This window comes from Bos grunniens, chromosome 11 (genome assembly GCF_055505025.1).
Source record: "Bos grunniens cultivar Pamir isolate PY7600 chromosome 11, Bosgru_T2T1.0, whole genome shotgun sequence".
NCBI lineage: Eukaryota > Metazoa > Chordata > Mammalia > Artiodactyla > Bovidae > Bos > Bos grunniens.
Window position 1 is genome coordinate 78,016,267 of NC_141175.1, and position 17,218 is coordinate 78,033,484.

Consider the following 17,218-nt stretch of genomic DNA (forward strand, 5'->3'; position numbering starts at 1 on the left):
TCAGAGCCTGGGCAGTGCTCTCAGCCAGTGGAGGCACACAGTCCGGGGCGGTGGGCACCAGGAAGAGCCCACTGTGCCCTTCTTGCTGGCCCCAGGCCTGCCAAGGCTCTTGGCTAAGGAGGCCCTTTGAAGGGACATTCCAGCTGCACTGCTGACGGGCCCAGGCAGCCCTCTGCTGTGCCTGCCAGTCTGCTGGTGCCAGTTTCGGCACAGACGTAGGAGGCAGGGGCCCAGCAAAGATTTGGGATTTATTCAGCTATGCTTGTATGACCACATAACTCAATTTAAACGCTCTCAGTTGCCTGGTGTTATGTTTGGGTATTAAGCTGCCTTGCTTAGGGACTTCTTTTCATCTTAGGAGGAATTTCCCACAAATCAATTCTGAAATCAAAGTGAAAACTTTCCTAGTATTTTCTCTCTATTACTTTGTTAACGTTTAACTCAGAACCTGCTTTCCTTTTTCTTCAGAGGCCTTCAGGACTTTGCATAATGAAGAGTGGGTGCATATTCATCAAATCCCTTAGGCTGAGAAATGGAGCCTAACAGAAAAGATGTTCCCAGTACAGCTGTCCAGTAATCAGTGGTATTAAGTACTAGCGTTAAACTTCACCTTAGGTGATGAGGAGTTGGAAGAAGGAAAGTGTTTATGGTTTATAGACCTTTCTCAAAACACACTGGGAATCATGAAACATGGGTCTGATTTCAGAGGCTGCCAAATGGAAGCATATTCAATTAAAAAAAAAAAAACAAATAAAATGCAAGTTATTACTTCTGACACAAACAGTGAGACTCCTAAGACCCTGAGGTGCCTTTTAGCATCTGGAGAAAGATGATGAGGTGGCAATCATCAGAATCTGAAGATGTTCAACCACACTGATCACCTTCGCCAACGCTTTAATATTACCGTGGGGAGCTTTGCGCCTCTCCAAACGCTAGCCTCAGGACCCATCTCAGCTCCGATAGGATCAAGCAGGGCAGGAGATTTTGCTGAGGACTCCAGTCGAAAGATGTGTGTGTTGAGAATTGTAGCCTTGGGTGGGTAACCAACTATGGTTATTGCCACACACACTCAGAAGGGCTCCAGGCTCAAAAGGGTCCCACACTTAGGGTTAATGCTCTGTGGCCACTATCTTGACAGTTTTACCTTTAGTCACTTTAAGAATTATTCAAGAAGATAATTTTAGGAATACTTTCACCATTCTTTTTTTTTTTTCTTTCACCATTCTTAATGATGTTATCTTTGAATTTATGTCTCATAGGTGGAGTCTGACGGGATAGTGAAGCACACACTCGGGCTTGGAGCCTCACCTGTGCACAGTCTGCTTCTCAATGCCTCCCTGCCTCCCTGTGATAGGTCCTTGGCCGTCTGTTCCCTGCCCTCTGGCTCCCTGGGCCCTGCCTGGCTTCCCCCTCTCTGCCAACACTGCTGCCTCCACCTGGGTACAGACCCAGGGAGAATTGTGGTTGAGCATGTGTCCTGCAGCTGTCCCTGCCCTGGGCTCGTGGTGTCATGGTGCATTTGACAGGTAGCAGCAGAGGTGAGCCTCTCACTCACCCCTGATCCAGGTACTGAGCATGTCCTGGCACAGAGATTCAATCCTCTGGGGCCCTCCCATTCACCCTGGATTCTGCCTGCAGCATGGCATGTCTGTCTGGTTGCCGGAGGCAGAGTCCCAGAACTGGAGCCATCATGGGGCAGCCCACCCCACTCCATCCGAGTGCCTATGAGGGTCTGTACTCATCCTACAAATAACCCTGTGCCCAAGGAAGAAGTGGAACATTATACAGAAAGTAAGAGTGATTCAGTGGGTAAGGAATCTGCCTGCAGTGCAGGAGACCAGGGTTTGATCCCTAGGTCAGGAAGATCCCCTGGGGAAGGAAATGGCAACCCACTCCAGTTTTCTTGCCTGGAGAATTCCATGGACAGAGAAACCTGGAGGGTTACAATCTGTGGGGGTCACAGAGAGTTGGACACAACTTAGCAAGTAAACCACTACCACCATGAGAAGGCACGAGAGAGAGAGACCGTGGAATTCACTGAAATATCTTGACTATCTAGAACATTTCCTGGTGCATAGTAGATGCTCAAACAGTATGTAATGAATTAAAGAACACGTTCAACAGATTTTTATTTATTTCAGTTGAGGTCTCATTGCACAGCGTGTGGCTCTTGAAGGTGCTTTCTCTGTCAGGCTCTGAGAGAATAAGGGAGTAACTCATTTCTATCTAATAATTAATGCAATTTGCTACTTACTCATCTGAAATTCTGGAGAGTAATAAACACTTGCAGTCAGTATAACCTGTGTACCTTCATGCTCCAGGCTCTGTTGGCTCAGTTATTTGGGGCCTGTTCTGGGGAGACCAGAGTCATATGTCCCCTCCTGTTGTGGCTCGTGGCACTTGGCCTGTTCCACAGTCCAGCTGGAGCACAAGGGTAGGTACAGACTGAGAAAATGTGGACACACTGAGAAAGGACGGATTTGTGCAGATGCGGATGTTTGCTCACTGGTTCCCTCCACACCAGAGCACAGTGTCCTGCAGGAGCCCCGTGGGGAGGAGTGTGTGCTGCAGAGGAGGTGGGAATTCAGGGGGACTCGGCTTTAAGGGTGGTGTTGGCAGGAAGAACATTCCAGGTGGGAAGAGCTGGCCAGTTGGGGTGACTCTCAGGACTCTTATAACACTGGATAAGACCTGATTCCTCTTTTTCCTGGGCACACTGACAACCTGACTGAGGCATCTGGCCACCAGGCTTGGGGTTCAGGCTGCACAGAGAGGAGAGGAGACCCTAGGGAACTGCAGGTGAAGGGAGCTAGACTGACATAGAGAACAAACTTGTGGTTAGCAAAGGGAAGAGGGAGGTAGGGGAGAGATAAATTAGAGGCATGCTATTAACAGACAAAAATTACTACACATCAGATAGATAAGCAATAAGGATTTTACTGTATAGCACAGGGAAGTATACCCATTATCCTGTAATAGCCTATAATGGAATATAATCTGTAAAAAAAACCAAATCCGCATGCTGTACACCTGAAACAAACACAATATTGTAAATCATTTATTTATTGTTGTTTAGTCACAAGTCGTGTCCAACTCTTTCGCGACTCCATGGACTATAACCTGCCAGGCTCTTCTGTCTGTGGAATTTTCCCGGCAAGAATACTGGAGTGGCTTGTCATTTCCTACTCCAGGGGATCTTCCCACCCCAGGGATCAAACCCGTATATCTTGCATTGGCAGGGGGATTCTTTACCACTTAGCCACTAGGGGAGCCCTAAATCAACTATACTTCAATTTTTAAAAATTGAAAAGAAAAAAAAAGAGCAAAAGCACATTACCTCTGCCTATCTCTACAGATTGTGTCAGCAGCTGACTCCCAGGAGAGTGGAGGTGGAATCTAGCTGGCATTATCAGCTTGTTCCAGAAGCCCAGGGCTGAGCGTCTTGCCTTCTAGTGCTAACTCAGGGGTGAGTGCGAGCTCTCTCGTAGTGGAAGGAGAGCTGCCAGGACATGTGCATGGCCCAGCTCCCTGTGCTCTGTAACCACGAGCAAGACCAGAGCAGTACTGTCCTCTCAGCAAACAGCTGGGAGCACACAGATTGGACAGGAGTGGAAGGGATTAGGAGTCTGGTCCCAAAGAAGGAATATTAAAGTAGGAAAATTTTCCCTTAAAAAGACAACCCTTGGCTCCCACCAAACAGGGCTTCTTTCAGGTTCTTGGCTTCCGAAGTTGGCTTCCTGGCTTAGCAGTGGCCAATAATCACTGAGAACCTAAAAGCAATTCCTCATTTGAGAGTCAATGGGTAGATTTTTTTTAATGAAAAAAGAAAATTATAGTCAAAGTCCCTCTTCTTTCTGTTTGTTAGGACCAGTTCCGTATGTTTTTCTAAGAACTTTGCAGAAGTCAATGCCTAGCTCTGAAGGGCAGACCTGGAAAGGCCTTGAAGATGGAAAAAGAAAAACAGAGGACATAGTGGCTTAAGACTTGGCACAGGCAGCTGGGAGCTGGTGAGCTGGGCTGGGAGAAAAATAGTATAATAATCATGCTGGCATTGTGATTCATGTTTAATCTTTGCTATTGCTACACATGTTATAGTATAGAGACCATGTGCAATGTGTGTCTGTGACACACACAGGTAGGTAGTGGCATAGCTAGTGGTTAAACCTAAAGTCTGATTCCAAGATGCCAAGATGAGAAGCCAAGAGTCCAGGCTGTGGCCAGCAGTCCAGACAGTGAGGCTTGTGAAGGAAGACAGGAATACTGTGGGGTTGCAGAAGCGTTCTGGTTCCTTTACTCAGGAGGATTGGGGTTTCATAGACTAGTAGATTCCCTGCACATTGAGTAGTTACCTTTCGGCAAGTAAAAACTTTAAAAAAAAATCCCGCCACCGTAATTTCACAAAATAGTAAAGTAAATGTAATTTCAATGCAAAGAAGAAAACAGTTGCAGAATAAAGGCCACACTTTAAGTTGAATAAATCTCCATTTGTAAAAGCCTCCCTCCATTGTCCTTATTTTTCTCATCTCCCTATGCGTGTGTGCTAAGTCGCTTCAGTTGTGTCTGACTCTTTGTGACCCCGTGGACTGTAGCTTACCAGGCTCCTCTGTTTATGGGATTCTTCAGGCAAGAATACTGGAGTGGGTTGCCATGCCCTCCCTCTAGAGGATCTTCCAACCCAGGGATCGAACCCACATCTCTTATGTCCCCTGCATTGGCAAGCGGATTCTTCACCATTAGCGCCAACTGGGAAGCCCACTGTGGGCTGGTGAAAAGGTTCTCATGGATGCTACAGGTCTCAGGACCCTCATCTGGGACCACTACAAGGCCTTGTTTGATCCTCATAAAGCAGGCAAAGAAGGCAGAGAAAGTCTTGCAAACCTTCAGTTTATTGATGAAGAAACCATAGTCCAGAGAAGTTAAGAAGTTTGTTTCAGGATGTACAGTTAAAATATGGCAGGTCCAGGCTGCAAACCCAGGTTTTTAGACTCCAGGTCCAGGGGTCCTTGCCTGTGTATCTCAAGACATTAACCAGATGAACTGACTGCCCAGCAGACTGACTCCTGTGTGAGGACCTGAATGTTCAGAAGGAGAAAGAGGGCATTGATAAGTACAGTTTCCATGGATAGGGCTCAGATGTAAGTGACTAGCTGAGAGGCAGTCTCTGGCCTCAGGACAACATGAGAAGCCCTTTCAGGGTAAGGAAGGAGTGTATTTTCTCTTCTATCCCCAGGCTCACCTTACCACAGGGCTGGGCACACAGGGCTGGCAGGAAATCCTTGCAGCTTAAAAGCAAGAGTATGGCTTTGAGCTTAGCAGGATTTTACTATGGAAAGTAGAGAGGAAGAAAGGAAAGGGAAAACACATCTCAGACACAGTTTGATAGGATGCTGTTGGGAGGAGAAGAAAAGGGATGGGCTCTGGAAAAGACCTGATGAAGGTCCCCTGGGCAGTGATGGGCAGAGGGAGGCAGCAAGACAAGGCTTGTCTCCTCTAGTCTCCAGGGTAGGCAGGGTGTGTGGGTGGATGGCAGAGGCAGGAGCGATGAATGGGGTTTCCCACTATTCTTCTGATCAAGGCCACCCTACTGATTATGGCTCCAGTGCCTGGTGGCCTGACCCCTGCCTACTGCTTTAGTGTTACCACCCCCAGTCTCGATTTCTGGGCACCAAAGTTCTCTATGAGATTCCACCTCAGAACCTTTGAACATGCTGTTCCTGTTTCTGGGAATGCCCTTTTTATAAAACTAACACTTATTAAGCCTATTCTTTCATTGATGACTTCCCTGGCTCCTGTCTACCAGGTGGACAGCCCAGAGCCACACTGGCCCACCTTCGAAAGCAGTGAACATCTATTTATTTTTGGCTGCACTGGGTCTTTGTTGCTGCGTGCAGGCTTTGCAGCAAACAGAGGCTACTCTGTAGTTGTGCTCGGGCTTCTCACTGTAGTGGCTTCTCTTATTGCGGGGCACAGGCTCTAGGGTGCATGGGCTTCTCAAATGGCACATGTGCTTAGATCCCCCTCGGCATATGGAATCTTCCCGGACCAGGTATCAAACCCACGTCTCCTGCATTGGCAGGCAGATTCTTAATCACTGGACCACCAGGCAATTCCAGCAGTGAACATATAAATACATGCTATATGCACAGAGCCTAGGGGTAGCGCATCAACCAGCAGAATGCTTGTGAGGCCCATGGGATCAGCCAGGAACACACTTCATCTTGTCTTGGGTGGGGTCAGCACCTTGAACCTTTCCTTCGTGTCTTTGTTACAGTCTGTAATTATGTATCCGATGATATAATTTCTCCACTTAATAGTCAGCACCTGAGGTCAGGGCTTTTTTCTTTTTCTTTGTGCTGACCATTGTAGCTACAGCTTAGCCCTGGAGCCAGGGGTCTGGATGGAGCCTTCAATGCATTTGCTGAATGGAATCCTTCCTGCCTTGTTTTCTTTGAGCGCTGCCTGTCTGTGCAACTGGCATTTTGCTTTCAACTCATAATTCTTGGGGGTTGAGTGGGAGGGCTTGGAGGTCAAGGTCATGTCTAGAAAACTTATCAGGCTACTGAAAGTTGTGTTTTCTTCCTAGTTCATGGTTCCCACTAGGTTTGAGGTCCTCTCATACTGGGGACAACTGAGCCTGTCACTTGCTGGTGAGCATGAAGCATGGGCTCTTGTGAGACGTGTGTGCTGGATGGGCCTGAGTTGTCAGCTCTGAGTGGGTAGGACTAAGGAGACTTCTAACCTGTGGGGTGTGGGGTGGGTAGGAGCAGGGCCCTGGCACCTGGAGGGCCTGTCATTCCCCATTTAGCCACCAAGAGGCACTGTTGCTCCATGGGGAAGAGCCAAGCTGGCCTGCTCTGGCCCTGTAGAGCAACCAGGTTCAAGTGATGACATCAGCTGGTATTTTCTGGGCACCACTGAGGTGGTAGGCACTGAGAATGCTCGAACTCCACAGTCATCAAACAGGTATGATGAAATCTATCTTACAGAAAAGTTGAGGCATAAACAGGATCACTTTCTCAATGTCAGAATTCAAAGCCTGACTAAATCCAAAACCCAGGGCCTTCCTGCCCCTCCCCTGCCCCCTACTCCCTCAGCCATTATGCCAAATCTCATCAAGCCTGTCCACATAGCAGCCACCTACCAGGGCTGTTGCCCACAGCACAAGCTTCTTTCTTTCAGTTGACTCAGTTTAGTCAATTCTGATTATCCAGATTAATACAGGGGCCACTGACTGGGGTGTACAATTTTAAACTGGGTTATTGAAACGCTTTATTTGAATCCAGAGACCATTACTCTGTGTGTGAGTTTGGGGGCTGAGGGTAGTGAGGGGGTGCGGACAACGAATTTGCTCGTCCAGAGCCCTTCTCCTGTTCTCATTCTACAATTCCTCCTCCTCCATCCCCACCAGCCCTCACACGGCTGTCAGAAAGCTTTCCTGCAGATTTGATCAGATGCCTCGTCTCACTATCATCCTTCTGTGGCCCCTGTACCTTCCAGGAAGAAGTCTCATTGCTTTGCCAGCACCCAAAATTCCTGAGCTGGAGCTTTCCTTAAGCGCCCCACTCACTCACAAGCATGTGTCCTTAGCCCCTGAGCCCTAGCCCTTCAGCGGCGCCAACTCTCTGAGGTAAGCAGGAACAAATGGATTTCCCACCAGGTGGTTGGGGAGATGAAATGACACCTGCAAAGCTGCCAGCACAGGGCTGACTGGTTAGCAACTGATAAATATCCCTTGCCTTCCCTTTCTCAGTCCTGGGAAATGTGTAAGGAAAATACAGCCTGCAAAGGCAAATTTAGGTGTATAAGGAAAGCTCCACGTGGTGCCTTCCCTGGGTAAACATTTGCAGACACAGGCAAATGTCATCAGGGTGGTATTTTGCTCAACCTGATGCTAGGGAAGGCATTTCCTGTACTGTTTTTTCTCCTGTGCCCATGGTGCCCAGCTCCTAGGTGATTCAAACACCCTCTGGATGCTAAACTCCTTGAGGGCAGGAGTAGGGCTGTGAACCTCAGAGTATCTTTTTCGGCCTAAATAACACCAGGTCTCCACTGGTGTCTCCAAGAATGCCAGTTGGCTGATTAATTATTGACTAGGTGTGAGCAAAACTGGAGGGATGGGCAGGTTATTTCAGGGCATCATTGTCTGAAACAGAAACGGCATTGTTTTCAGAGGCTGCTGAAGCCCGGAAGACATATAGTACTTTCTTCTTCCTGTTGCAGAAGCTGGTGGTTGAAAACCACAAGGCTTCTATTTTTTTTAATTAATTTTTATTGGAGTATGGTTAATTTATAATGTGTTAGTTTCTGCTGTACAGAAAAATGAATCAGTTATATACATACATATATCCATTCTTTTTTAGATTACTTTTCCATATGGGTCATCGCAGAGCATTGAGTAGAGTTCCCTGTGGTATACAGTAGGTCCTTATTAGTTATCTATTTTGTATATAGTAGTGTGTATGTGAATCCCAGTCTACCAATTTGTCCCACGCCCCTTCCCCACTTGGTAACCTTAAGTTTGTTTTCTACATCTGTCACTCTATTTCTGTTCTGTAGAAAAGTTCACTTGTACCATTTTTTAAAATGATTCCACATATAAGCAATATCACATGATATTTGTCTTTCTCTGAATGACTTACTTCATTCAGTATGATGATATTGCAGGGACTTCCCCAGCGGCCCAGTGGTCAAGACTCAATGCTTCCGTGGCATGGATTCGATCCCTGGTTGGGGAACTAAGATCCCACATGCCACACGGCCGAAAAAAAAACAACTCTATACACACAGGACAATCTCTAGGTTCATCCATGTTGCTGCAAATGGCATCAATTAGTTCTTTTTTATGACTAATATTCCATTGTATATATGGACCAAATCTTCTTTATCCATTTATCTATTGATGGAAATTTCTATTGCTTCCATGTCTTGGCTATTGTAAATAGTGATGCAATAAACATTGGGGTGCATGTGTCATTTTGAATTATGGCTTTCTCTGGATATATGCCCAGGAATGGGATTGTGGGATCATATGGTAGATGATAGTGGCATCACTGACTCAATGAACCTGAGTTTGAGCCAGCTCCTGGAGATGGTGAAGGACAGGGAAGTCTGGCGTGCTGCAGTCCATGAGGTTGCAAAGAGTCGGAAACGACCAAGCGACTGAACAACAACAACGGTAGCTCTATTTTCAGTTTTTTAAGGATCCTCCACACTGCTCTCCATAGTGGTTGTACCAATTTACATTCCCACCAACAGTGTGGGAGGGTTTGCTCTTCTCCACACCCTCTCCAGCATGTATAGTTTGTAGATTTTTTGATGATGGCTATTCTGACTGAGGTGAGGAAATACTTCCTTGCAGTTTTGATTTGCATTTCTCTAATAATTAGTGAGCATCTTTTCATGTACTTTTTGGCCACCTGAAACCACTTTTTCTTAGGGCTTTAGACTAAGAAAGCCATGAGTCTGAACGATGGGTGGCTTGATTTGAGCACACTTGGCTGGTTGGGGTGCCCACACTCAGATGAGGACATCGGCAGGACCCTCTCCTGGGGTTTTGAGCATCTGAAGGTAGCCTCAGCCCACCCTCTCCTCCTATTTCTCAGTTTAATCTTCTTATTCTGAGATTCAAAGAGATGTAATTTACCCTTAGACAAAGCCCAGGTTCCAGAAACTCTAAACAAGGTAGACTAAGGTTAGGGAACTCAGCCTCTTCCGGGAAGGATCAGGATCAGACAAAAGTGGGGATTCCTCAGCCCAGATTCACCTGACTATAGCCAATCTCAGTTTCACCCTCGGCTTCCCCCCATGCACTGCCACACTAAACCTACCTGTTCTGTGTTTGCATGTCAGGTAAATTTTCTGATCAGTAAGCATTTGCCTACTCCTGTACCATGACTTAAGGCAACTTTGGTATTGGTTGATCTATTGCTCCTAATCTCAATTCATCAAATGCCCTTTGAACATTGTAAACATGTTATATGTAGATTATTCTTGCCTTTAGTTGTTTCAGTAACTGTTATATGGCATTTAAACTAACTGGGCGGTCTTCAACATGGATAGACCAAGAAACTGTCATACTGAGTGAAGCAAGTCAGACAGAGAAGGAGAAATATCATATGACATCCCTCATATGTAGAATCTAAAAAGAAATGATACAAATGAACTTGCAAAACAGAGACTCACAGACTTAGAAAATGAACTTATGGTTGCTGGGGAGAGGGTTTGGGGGATAGGGATAGTTGGGGAGTTAGGGCTAGACATGTACACACTGCTGTATTTAAACGGATAACCAACAGGGACCTACTCTATAGCACGTGAAACTCTGCTCAATGTTATGTGGCAGGCTGGATGGGTGGGGAGTTTGGAGGGGAATGGATACATGGATATGCATGGCTGAATCCCTTCCTTGTTCACCCAAAAGTATCACAATGTTGTTAATCGGCTATACCCCAATACAAAACAAAAAGTTAAAAAAAAGTAAACTATCTGGGTGGTCTTATATACTTTTTCTTCTTTAGAACCACAGGAAAAACTGATTGCTATTATTCCCCTGAGAGATGGGGATTCTCAAGCGATCCATGCAAGGTCATCCTGCAAAGTAGTGACAGGCAGGACCTCTGGCTCTGTGTCAGCAGCCCTCCCAGGGAGAGTTCTGTCCAAGCTTTGTAGTAGCCCCCACAGGGTTATATTAATTATGTATTAATAATATACAGCACACATTAATATATGGCTGCTGCAGCTGCCAAAGATGAGGCAATTGCTGAAACTGGCACATGTGGGCAGGTGGGTGAGGCCAGGAACAGGGGAGCAGGCAGGGATCTCTGGAGAGGGAGGCTGCTGAAGGATTTCTGAGCCCCTGAAAAGCTCCCCAGCTCCCAAATATTAATATCTTCTCCGCCACCTGAAAGTTTCTTATCAAGAAATAAAGCCTTGAAAATCCTAGTTCTGCTCCTTATTGGCTGTGTGAACTTGGGCAGCACACCTGGTCTTTCCGAGACTTTGTTTAATCATCTGTTAAATGGAGATTTAAATAACACCAATTTTATAGAGTCGTGAGGATTAAATGTTCAAATGGGCTTAGCAGCTGCCTGACTCATATCACTCAACAAATGGCTGCTGCATGTACATGTACATTACAGACGGGGGGGCAGTTGTGGGTTTTTTTTTTGTTTTCCTTTTGCTTCTCTGGGTCTTTAGCAAATTAACACACACTGCTGTTATAGTAAAAAAAAAAAAAAAAAAGATGCTTTTCAATAATAAAAAATATAAATATCCAGGGACTTTCCTGGTGGTTCAGTGATTAAGACTCTGTGCTCCCATTGTAGTGGGCATGGGTTCCATTCCTGTGTGGTATAGCAAAAAAAAACCCCAAAACCAAATTTATACTGGAATAAATTACCTTACCAGGTTCCTCTGTCCATGGGATTCTCCAGCAAGATAATTGGAGTGGGTTGCCATGTCCTTCTCCAAAAACTTAAGTAAATGAGGGCAGAACATTTCCAGAGAGAAATTGGTAGAATCTGCATTTATTGAACACCTACTATGTGCCCAATGGGCTTCCCAGGTGGTGCTAGTGGTAAAGAACCCCCTGCTAATGCAGGAGATATAAGAGACACGAGTTCAATCCCTGAGTCAGGAAGAGCCCCTGGAGGAGGGCATGGCAACCCATTCCAGTATTCTGGCCTGGAGAATCCCATGGATAGAGGAGCCTGGTAGGCTACAGTCCATAGGGTCGCAAAGAGTCAGACATGACAGAAGCAACTTAGCACAGTACAGCATACACCTGACACTGTGTGTATATTTTTGTTTAGTTTAAATCATGATCATGGCAACCCTATCAGCCAAGTGTCATTGTATCAGTTAAGTGTCATAATCCCCATTTTATAGAGTAGGAAGCTGAAGCTTACGTGAGTTTTGTAACTGCCCTAAGTAAAGAACCTGCCTGCCAACACAGGAGATATAAGAGACGCAGTTTCAATCCCAGGGTTGGGAAGATCCCCTGGAGAAGGGAATGGCTACCCACTCCAGTATTCTTTCCTGGAGAATCCCATGGAGAGAGGAGGCTGGCAGGAGTCCATGGGGTTGCAAAGAGTTGGACGTGACTGAAGCGACGGAGCATGCACGCATGCAAGTGCACACAATTCATTGGGAATCTAATCCAGATCTCTCTGATTGCAAAGTCTACAGTCTTCCCAACAACTTTTCACGTTAACTGAAAGGGTAGACTGGGAATGAAAGGAGGGTGGGGTGACTGAGGGAAGGAACATGGCAAGCAGGGAGCCAGGAACACTGGCCATGGACAAAAGTTCAGTAGACACAAAGGATGGGAGGAGAAAGCAGAGAGGGGCTGGAAGTATCTCAGAGCCCAGTTGCCCGGTTTCACAAATGTTCATAAATGCTCTGCCCCATTTCAGGAAGGTTAATGTCTGCAGCTGTGATGATTATGTTTAATTTTTTATTTAACAACCTCTCTTTGCAAAGCTGTGAATGCAGGCAAGGATGCCTGTGTTGCTAGCTTTACAAACTAGTTCTCAGTCGCAGTGGATTGCTGGGAGTGTGCAGGCTGGCGGTGTGCTGTGTGATCAGCCCAGCCTTGCTCACAAGTCGTTTTTATTTATTCATGCAGGATCTTAATTCTCCGACCAGGGATTAATCCTGCACCCCATGCGGTGGAAGCTTGGAGTCTTGGATCGCCAGAGAAGTCCACTCAGTCATTTGAAGGTGCGTGAGTTTCTGCAGCAGCCTCCTCTCTCTCCTCCACCCTTTCCCATGGGCAATCCCTTCATTTCAGCTCAAATGAAGGTCCAGGCTCAGTGTTTTCTTGTCAATTCAATTTCATTTAAAGTAAGTTCCTTTAGGTTTCCGGTGGCTCTGTGGTAAAGAATCTGCCTGCCAATGCAGGGGACCCGGGTTCCAAGATCCCTGGTCCGTGAAGATCCCACGTCCCACGGGACTGCTGAGCCCATGCACCACAACTAGTGAGCCAGCGCTTTGGAGCCCACACTTGCAACAGGAAAAACTGCAGCAATGAGAAGCCTGCACACCACAATAGAGGGTAGCCCCAGCTCGCTGCACCTAGAGAAAGCCTGCACTCTGCAATGAAGACCCAGTGCAGCCATAAATCAGTAAATACAATAGTGATTTCAAAAAAAAAAGCAAAAATTAAGGCCTTAAAAAAAAAATAAAGTTCTTTCCAGGTTAGGTTTAATTGTTCAAGTTGTTCTTTACTTAACAGTGTGCAGCTGAGGGGCTACTAACATCCAGAATTTATCTGGATTTGTACAAAGGCATGGCATGGACCAGCAGCATCTGTGGTCACTTCACAAGTTTATGGATTTCCTCAAAACTCGCAACTGACCCATTGGTTACAGGTATTAAATGGAACAAGCTAAGTTGTTCATGTTTCTGCCATCCTCTAGAGAGGTCAAGTGACCGGGCCAGGGTCATATGTGCACCAAGAGAGGACTAATGCCCTGACCTTCTGATTCCCAAACCTATGACGTCTTTCCTGAACCACTTCCTAATATCTTGTCACTTTTCTCTACGTAACGACACAGAAGAGTTGGAAGAAGAGGGTGATCCCTGTCGGTAGGAGGCTCCCAAACCTATGCCTGTTGATGCTGAAGTCTATCAGACCTAAGGGCAGAAACTAAAGGGTTAACTCTGCAAACACAGGGAAGCTGCTGGAGTCTAGGCCCAAGAATCAGGAAGGGGGCTTCAGAGAGGGCAGATGTTAGCACATCTGGTGGGAGCATATATCCCCTGACCCTGAGATCTCAAACCTGACTGGACACTGAAATCACCTGGGAACTTTAAAAATGCTGATGCCCAGGCCCCTGTTGCAGGGAGTGGTCTTAGTTGGGGTGGTTGGATATATTTTAAGAGTTCTTCAGATGATCCTAGTATGCAGCCAGGATTGAGAATCATACACTAGCCAGTGAACTCCTGGAACAGAGATACCCTGGCCTTTTCATCTCTCATCCCTGACACAGCAGCACTTGGCATAGAAACGCTACCCACAAGTGTACAGAATTGGAAAGATCTAAGACTGGTAATACCGGATGATGGACAGCTAGGTGACAGACGATTGTAAAAAATTGGGCTGAAGAAGATGTAGTGAAAAGGAGGCAGGCTGATTCTTAACCTGAAAAATAAAGATATATGTAAGTGAGAAGGACCGGAAGTTTAAGCATTAAAGGGTTAATATTGGTTATGTTGAGTGGCTAAGTTATGGGGGAGGGTGTGTTTGGAGCAGAATGCCTGTGTGAATTCATGTCAGTCACATGTCATTCAGTCTCTCTGCGTCACTGTGCCTCAGTCTTCTCATCTCTAAAATGGACAATAATTGGGCAAAACTACATCATAGTTTATCAAAGAAAAACTGAGACACAAGCTTTAGAAAAGGAAAGGAAAAATTTACTTATAAAGACTGCAAGAGTCTTTGTTATGTAATTTGCCACAGCAACTAGAAAAATAGTATAGCTACCACATTTACATTAGTCTGCTCATTATTTTTTAAAAAAAAAACCTTCTCATGCAGTGATCATATTCACAAAGGTCATGGTGTCTTCAGACATTAAATAATTGCTTTTGTTAAGGAGTCCAGGTTCACAAGAAATAATCAAGATTTTATTCTTTGGGTATCACACAACCAGTCAGGGTTTTTTGTTTTGTTTTTAAGTTCTTTATTTATTCATTTGGTTGTATTAAGGTTAGTTGTTAGGTCTTAGTTGCAGCACAAGATCTGCACTGTGGGATCTTTCGTTGTGGTGTGTGGTCTTAGTTGCTCCAAGGCATGTGGGATGTTAGTTCCCTGGCCAGGGACTGAACTCACATCCCCTGCATTGCAAGGTGGGTTCGTAACCACTGGACAACCAGGGAAGTCTCAACCAGTCAGGGGTGAATCTGTTGTTATTTTGGTTTATTTCAGGGTACAAAATGTTCTGTGTTTTGTTTTGTTTTGCTTTGCCTGACTGTGGTATAGGCCATATTTCCTGACTTTGGAAGCACAGTGATTTTTTTGCTTTTACATGTTGTGGGCTTCAGTAAGTTGATACATGTAAAGGCACTTATAACAATGCCTGGCACTATTAAATTTTCTTTGTGTTAGCTATAGTGTCTTTCTTTTTATGTGTTTATTCTAAACTTTCTGCAGTGAGCAAGCATAGCAATTTCCCCCTAATTCAAATGCTCACTTACATTAAACATCAGAGAGGCCAGTTAAAATAGAAGAGCCATAAGAGCCTGAACCCAGGCCCCAAGGTTTCTCTGGGCCCCAGATTAAAGGCTGCAGCTTAATCTCACCTCCTTCCTGGCCCTGCAACTCTTGTTTCATCATCCTTCTAACTGAGAACTGGATCCCAGCATCTGTTATTTCCTCTCTTTTTAATGAGAAAATTTTGTTTTAGAGAATGTTCATGAGTATGGCTGGGAGCGGAGCAAAGATGACCAAGGTCTCATTGGGTCCTAAGAGGAAAGGGCAAGAAAGAAACAGAGGAGGAGCAGCTGTGTCAAAGGACACAGGTCAGGCATCAGGGAGGGAGCTGTGAGCAGGAGGGGATTGGGGGTGGTAACTGGAGCCTCCTACCCAGGGACTAAGAAGCAGTAATGTCCACCCAAGAGGCAGTTCAGTCATGGGATTCTGATGTGACCAGTGCATGCAAAAGCCAAGAGGATAGGGACTTGTCTGGAACCTGGCATGGGGCTGGAGGTCAAATATCCAGGCCTTTCCTGGAAGTTCATTTATTCATTCCTTCATCAATCATTCATCCATCCTTCATCAATCATTCATTGACTCCAAAAATGTTAATTGAGGATCTACTGTGTCCCAGCCCAGGCCCTGAGGCTTTAGTGGGAAACAGATCAGTCAGATGGAAATCTCTGCCCTTAAGGAGCTTGTGTTCTAGTTGGGGGAGACAGATGACAAGTCAAATAAATAGGTGTGTCTTCGGTAGGTTAGATAGAGATGAGTAGAAAAACAAAGCAGAGGAGGAGGGCAGGAAACGGAGGGGGGCAGCCGAATTAGCCCCCATGGAAGGCCTCGCTGATTAGTGACATTTGAGTAAGCACCCACAGTGGGGTGGGGAGTGGGGGAACTAGGATAGGGGAGCGAGTTATGTGTCAGGGGAAATGTGTCTCCTAGAGAAGTGGGGCCTCTGCGGGCAAGACTGGGGAGGTCTGGGCAAGACTGGGGAGGTCTGAATGCAGGATTAAGGCTGTATGAGGAACAGCCCCTGGGTGGGGTTTTTATTTGCAAAGGGAAATACAAGGTGTGCCCTTCATGTGTTTAAACATGGAAACTGAGGATCATAATAAACGATATTCAGTAAATACAAGGCATATCATTTCAAAATCACTATCATACTTCACCTTTCTAAAGAAGTGTTTATCTAAATTTATAGCTCATAGTGTAGAGCCAAACCTTAGCAATCGTTGTGTTTTAGTGCTTTCCAAACGAGCCACTAGGTAAAAACCTACCGGGAAGCTTGGTTTAAAGGCACAGATTCCAGCTTCTGCCCACATCTAGTCCAGGGAAGGGGGCTGGGAAACTGCATGAGTCCCAGGTGATTCTGTAACAGGCAAACTTGACAGGTACCAGCAGGTCAATCCATGTTTCACAAATGAGGAAATCGAGACCTAGAGAGAGGGGACGGACGTCCTGCTTGATGTAGAACTGGTCAATCAGGTGGACCTGGAAACAACACTGACATTCTCCAACCCCTCCAGGCTGAAGAACACTTTTTTACAGCACAAAGATTGCTCATGATATTTAAACTCGGGGTACTGTGAAGACACAGCTTCCCAGGTGGCACGGTTGTAAAGAATCCGCCTGTCAGTTTTCAGGTTCGGGTTCAGAACGAGATTCGGGTTTGACTCCTGGGTCAGGAAGATCCCTTGGAGTAAGGAATGGCTAACCACTCCAGTATTCTTGCCTGGAAAATTCCACGGACAGAGGAGCCTAGTGGGCTACAGTCCATGGGGCTGCAAAGAGTCGGACACGACCGAGTGACTGAGCATGCCCAAGACACAAAAGAGAAAAGCAGCCCCCGCGCACATACCTGCAAGGGGCACCAGATGCACCTGGGCTGAATCAGCTACAGCTGACCCCCAGACTCAGCACCGAACAGCCACGTCTGCAGGGAAGACAGGTCGGGTGACTCCATTTAAGGGGGCAATAAAATGATGTGTAATAATTTCACTTGATAAGAAAAGCTTTTTC

At 46.0% G+C, this 17,218-nt stretch overlaps 1 long non-coding RNA gene across 2 annotated transcripts; it reads left to right on the top strand.

Annotated features, from left to right (window-relative positions):
- The first annotated feature begins 12,304 nt into the window (after window positions 1-12,304).
- LOC147363355 (uncharacterized) lies at window positions 12,305-15,108 on the top strand. 2 transcript variants are annotated; one of them, XR_015135948.1, is made up of 3 exons: window positions 12,305-12,417; window positions 12,626-12,720; window positions 12,858-15,108. It is a non-coding gene; the product is annotated as an uncharacterized LOC147363355 (long non-coding RNA). The 2 variants fall into 2 exon arrangements; XR_015135947.1 differs by having other exon boundaries at window positions 12,325-12,720.
- Window positions 15,109-17,218: the final 2,110 nt, after the last annotated feature.